The sequence below is a fragment of the Hydra vulgaris genome, chromosome 12, assembly GCF_038396675.1.
Source record: "Hydra vulgaris chromosome 12, alternate assembly HydraT2T_AEP".
In the NCBI taxonomy this organism is placed as follows: domain Eukaryota; kingdom Metazoa; phylum Cnidaria; class Hydrozoa; order Anthoathecata; family Hydridae; genus Hydra; species Hydra vulgaris.
Genome location: NC_088931.1, coordinates 75,284,654 through 75,290,653, shown reverse-complemented (window position 1 = coordinate 75,290,653; position 6,000 = coordinate 75,284,654). Strand labels below are relative to the sequence as shown.

Here is a 6,000-nt window from a genome sequence, read left to right as displayed (position 1 = left end):
TGCCTACTAAATAAATTTTTAATGTTTCTTTTATCTAACTATATTAATAAATTTGTTAGTGTAAAACAGAACATGATTTTATGTTGTGCACTTTACACACACACACACATATTGTGCTGATTCTTATAATTATTATTATCCTTGTTGAGTTTTATTATGCGTATACTAAAACTAACCTGTTTGTATATTTTAGTTTACATATTATTATATGAAGAATAAAGCCTTCTATGTTGGCTTAGAATTAATTATAGACTATTAAATTCACTGCACTACAATTTATTCTTCATATTTTAATGAATAAATATCTAAGACTGGAACAATTTGACAGCAATCCCAACTCTGCATCAGCTTCTAAAGAATGGTCACACTGGTTTAGAACTTTTAGAAACTTCATGAAAACTAAACAAAAAGATAAATTTGATGTCCTCATTAACTATTTATCTCTTTCTGTGTTCGACTATATTGCTGAAATTGAATCATTTGATGGTGCTATAGAAATCCTGAAAAACTTATTTGTAAAACCTAAAAATAAATTATTTTCCAGACATTAGTTAGCTTCACGTAAGCAATCATCCGGAGAATCTATTGATGAATTTTTGCAGGCCTTATGTACACTCAGTAAAGATTGCAACTTTAAACAGGTTTTTGCTTCAGAAATTGTGAAGAATACATTCATGATTCATTTATAAGTGGTCTAACAGGGATTATCTTTTTCCGGATATTTCCGGAATTCTGGATATTTTTTTAAACTTTTAATATTTTCGTATATCCAAAACATTTTCCATAAATACAAGTTTAGGTATATATTTTTATAATATATTTGTTTTTTAAGCCTTTTCACTCATCAATTGTAGAAAAATTATGAAAAATTTGAAAAAAAAAAAAAATTAAAACAACTCAGCTAAAAGCAAAATTAAAAGGAAAATACGGGAAAATGTATTCTGGATTTTTTCTGGATATTTTATCCAAGCAATTTTAAAAAACTTTTATGGTTTTCTATAGTCTAAGCTCTCATCATATTTGCCAACGTCTATTAGAAAACTCTACTCTTAAACTTATTGAGGCCTATAATCAATCTCATTCATTAGAAAATGCTCAAAGAAATAATGAAATGTATTCGCATACAGAGTATAGTAATGTTGCTACAATTAATAAATATTCTGAATGTATTACTGAGCTTGCTTCAGTTTCCACTAAGCCTAGTGGACTTTCTGTGGAAGTAAACGTCACCCTTGATAATCATGTCCTGCCAGAGACGCAGAATATAACAATTGTGGTAAGAAAGGACATCTCAAGAAAGTATGCAAATCATCAAAGAACTTTGTCATGTCTGCTGCTGCTAACTTCCATGCACCAAGTTTAGCCTCGATTACTTGCTCTTCTATCAACTCACTCAATTCTATTGTTTATATTTTTATTGCTAGGGCCAAGGTAAGAGCTCTTCTTGACACTGGAAGCTCTGACACATTTGTTATGTGACTCTTTAAAACTTAATATACTCCCTTCTAATAAAAGAGTCTATATGACTGATCCTTCCTTATTTTGTCAAGTTATAGGTAAAGTTTTAACTTCACTTTATTTGGTATGAAGTACTCTAATATTAACTTTTTGGTTATACCCAACTCTTGCAAATAAATCATACTTGGTAGAGATTTCCTACAGTTGCACAAAAGTCTTTATATCAATTATGGTAGTAAAAAAGATTCTTTAAAAATCTGTTCTCTAAATAACATTACAATAAAAGCTAGCGCTCTTTTCCCTTTTCTATCTCCAGAAGGCATTCATTGAGCAAAAAATTAAAAAAACTTTTGGAAACTAGATATAGTTGAACCCAGTAACTCTCCTTGGTGATCACAAATAGTTGTTATCAGGAATGAGAGATATAAGAAATGCATGGTCATTGATTACTCACGAACAATAAATCACTTTACACTACTTGATTCTTTACCTAACATCAATGAATTAGTTAACTCTGTTGCAAAATATTTATTATTTAGCATATTTGATTTAAAAAGTGCTTATTATCAAATACCTCTCCTAGAAAGTGACATCTTTTCCAATTTAAAAGCCAATCGTTATTGCAATAATTTAGATCTTCCTATATTTATGAACGGTGATGTACTCAATGAGTCACCTACTCTTCATCTTCTAGGATTAACTCTTACTTCCAATCTTTCTTGGAAACCATATATCAAATCAGTTGCAAAATTAGCATCTGCTAAGGTTGCATCTCTTTATCGAGCTCGTCACTTTCTTACTTCGGATTCTATTCTCTATCTCTATAAATCTCAAATCCGGCCTTGTATGGAATATTGTTGCCATATCTGGGGCGGATCCTCCAATGATGCCCTTTCTCTTTTAGACAAGGTGCAAAAACGCGTTGTAAACATAGTTGGACCTGCTCTTGCAGCCAACCTCCAACCATTATCACATCGTCGTAATGTTGCTTCTCTTTCTCTTTTCTACAAATACTATAATGGGCACTGCTCTAAAGAGCTAGCGTCTCTTATGCCATCTACTATAATTCATTCTCGTGTTACTCGTCATTCAATTAATTGTCATCCTTTTTCTGTGACTGTTCCTAAGTGCTCCAAAAACGCTTATTCGTCTAGTTTTTTTCCTCGAACATCAGCTCTTTGGAATATGCTTCCTTCATCTTGCTTTCCTGACTCATATAATTTGCAATCTTTAAAGTCGTCTGTCAATCGTTATCTTGCTCTACAATCTTCATCTTTTCTCTTTCAGTAGTTTCCAACTTTAATTAGTGGCTGCTTGAAGCCTTGTTGGAAGCGAAGATGTTAAAAAAAATTTAAAAGAATTTCTTTAGGTCTCATTAATGCTGTCACACAATTACAAAGAATCATGGATAAGTTCATTCAAGAAAACAAATTGAAGACACCTTTGTACATCTAGATAACTTGCTTGTATGTGGTACATCTAAAAATAAGCATGATTTAAATTTAGAAAAATTTCTCAAAGCTTCTAAGAAAGTAATGTTTACATTCAATAAAGAAAAGTCTATATTGTCTACTTCGTGTATAACCTTCCTAGTTTTTATTATAAAAAGTGGCTTATTCTCCTTTATCTCTAACTTCTACCTTTCCACTGTCAGCTGAAGCTGTTAAATATTTTAATGAAATGAAAGAATTAGTCTCTCAATCAGCTCTACAAGCTATTGATGAAAGTATACCATTTGAGGTGGAAACAGATGCCTCCAATTTTGCTATAGATGCTTCCCTTAATCAGGCTGGAAGACCAATTGCATTCTTTTCTCGCAAACTTTCACCTGCTGAAAATAAACAATTTTCTATCAAGAAGAAAGCTTATGCTATTGTCGAATCACTTCGAAAATTGAAACACTACCTTGTTGGTCGGCATTTTACCCTAGTCAGAGTGGAAAGAGTGGAAAAATTAAGAATGGCAAGATTTTAAGATGGAGGATAAAACTTTCTTTGTACAACTATAATATATCTATTGTCGCGGATGTAACAATTTTGTTGCTGATGCTCTAGATCTTGTTGCTCTATGACTATAAACAGACCCTCTCTTAAGGAACTACATGAATCTCTTTGCCACCCTAGAATCACCAGAATGTATCATTTTATAAAATCAAAAAATCTGCCTTTTTTAATTGATGATGTAAAAAAAACCATTTCTTCATGTCAAATTTGTGCTGAATTAAAACCAAAATACTATGTAAGCAATTTTAACCACACCTTAATAAAATCTACTCAACCTTTTGAGCGACTAAGCATGGATTTTAAAGGACCTATTCCATCTTCATCTAGCAACAAATATTTTTTAACAGTTGTTGATGAGTTTTCAAGATTTCCCTTTGTATTTCCTTGTCATGATATCTCTACTTCAACCGTAATTACATGCTTAACTCAACTTTTCACTTTGTTTGGTATGCCAGTTTATATACATTCAGATCGAGGCACTTGCTTCATTGTCAACAGAGTTTCGCAATTTTCTTAATTCTTGAGGTGTCAACCTGAGTAGAACTACTCCTTATAATCCTCAGGGTAATGCTCAGAGTGAAAGATACAATGGCTTAATTTAGAAAGAAATTTTGCTTGCTCTCAAATCAAAGAGTTTACCTACCATGAACTAGAAACATGTTTTATCCGATGTCCTTCATTCAATGCATTCCTTACTTTGCACAACACATATAAACCTCTGGTTGAAGAGATAGCGCTTTTTTTTTTTTTTTTTTTTTTTTTAAACATCTTCGCTTCCAACAAGGCTGCAAGCAGCCACTAATTAAAGTTGGAAGTTACTGTAAGAGAAAAGATGAAGATTGTAGAGCAAGATAACGATTGACGGACGATTTAAAAGATTGCAAATTATATGAATCAGGAAAGCAAGATGAAGGAAGCGAATTCCAAAGAGCTGATGTTCGAGGAAAAAAACTAGACGAATAAGCGTTTTTGGAGCACTTAGGAACAGTCACAGAAAAAGGATGACACTTAATTGAATGACGAGTAACACGAGAATGAATTTTAGTAGATGGCACAAGAGACGTTAGCTCTTTCGAGCAGTGCCCATTATAGTATTTGTAGAAAAGAGAAAGAGAAGCAACATTACGACGATGTGATAATGGTTGAAGGTTGGCTGCAAGAGCAGGTCCAACTATGTTTACAATGCGTTTTTGCACCTTGTCTAAAAGAGAAAGGGCATCATTAGAAGATCCGCCCCAGATATGGCAACAGTATTCCATACAAGGCCGGATTTGAGATTTATAGAGGTAGAGAATAGAATCCAGAGTAAGAAAGTGGCGAGCTCGATAAAGAGATGCAACCTTAGCAGATGCTAATTTTGCAACCGATTTGATATATGGTTTCCAAGAAAGATTGGAAGTAAGAGTTAATCCTAGAAGATGAAGAGTAGGTGACTCATCGAGTACATCACCGTTCATAAATATAGGAAGATCTAAATTATTGCGATAACGATTGGCTGAAAAAAATTGAGTTTTATCTGAATTAAAGGCTAATAGTAAATATTCTTATGTAAGAATGCCTGATAGACGTGAGAACACTGTTGCTACAAGACATCTTGCACCAATCGCTGATATAATCAGTGATAATGATGGAAATAATAACTACAAAGATAACTCTGATGAACCTGATACAATCCCTTCACCTGAGCCTCTCCATCCTAAAAGATCTCAAAACTTTTCTACTCTCTCTCACAAATCCTAGTGGAATTTCTATTGAAGAATCACTCTTATTGTTTAGGAAGATCCCGGAACACTCCTAAATATTTAAACAACTATTTGAACTTATTTACTTATTTCGTTTCATTTAGAATGGTAGAATGTGCTGATTCTTATAGATGTTATTGAAAAATACATGGCTATATAAGAAAAAATTATTTAAAACTTTTTTTGTTAATTTACACAAAATGCATCTATTTTAAACAATCATTATAATAAATTTATTTTATTTAAAGCCTTTGTGTAAAATAAAACCTTTACAAAAGATTAACGATTAAAAGTTTTTCATGAGGTAATAATTTTTTAAATTGCATTTAAATTGTTAAAACATCAAAACAGCCGTGATCCAGTTTTTTTTTTTTTTTTTTTTTTTTTAGATTATTCACCTCCCCAAGGCCCGAGGGGGGGGCCACTACAGTCGAGGAGGCTACTCATTTTTTTTTTTTTTTTTTTTTTTTTTAGTTGTTATTCGTGGTACAACCCTCTCTCAACTCTTTAACTCCGAAACACGAACCTTTCCGAGCAAGGCCGCTGCGCGGAGAAACTAAGTTATAAAGAAAAAAAGTTATAACCGTGGTCAGTTATAGCGTGTTTGCACACCATTTTTGTCCAAGCCTGATATATTTACACACACACACACACACATATATATATACATGTACAACAAAATATGACATGTTATTGCGTCATGAAAAAAAGGTTTTTTATGCTTTTTGAGTTTTAGTAAACCCACATGCTTTTTGAGTTTTAGTAAACAAAAATGTATGTACAATTGTGTTTATAAC

At 32.4% G+C, this 6,000-nt stretch overlaps 1 pseudogene; it reads left to right on the top strand.

The window, feature by feature from the left end:
• The first annotated feature begins 988 nt into the window (after positions 1-988).
• On the top strand, positions 989-4,240 carry LOC136088353 (uncharacterized; annotated as a pseudogene).
• The last annotated feature ends 1,760 nt before the right edge of the window (positions 4,241-6,000 follow it).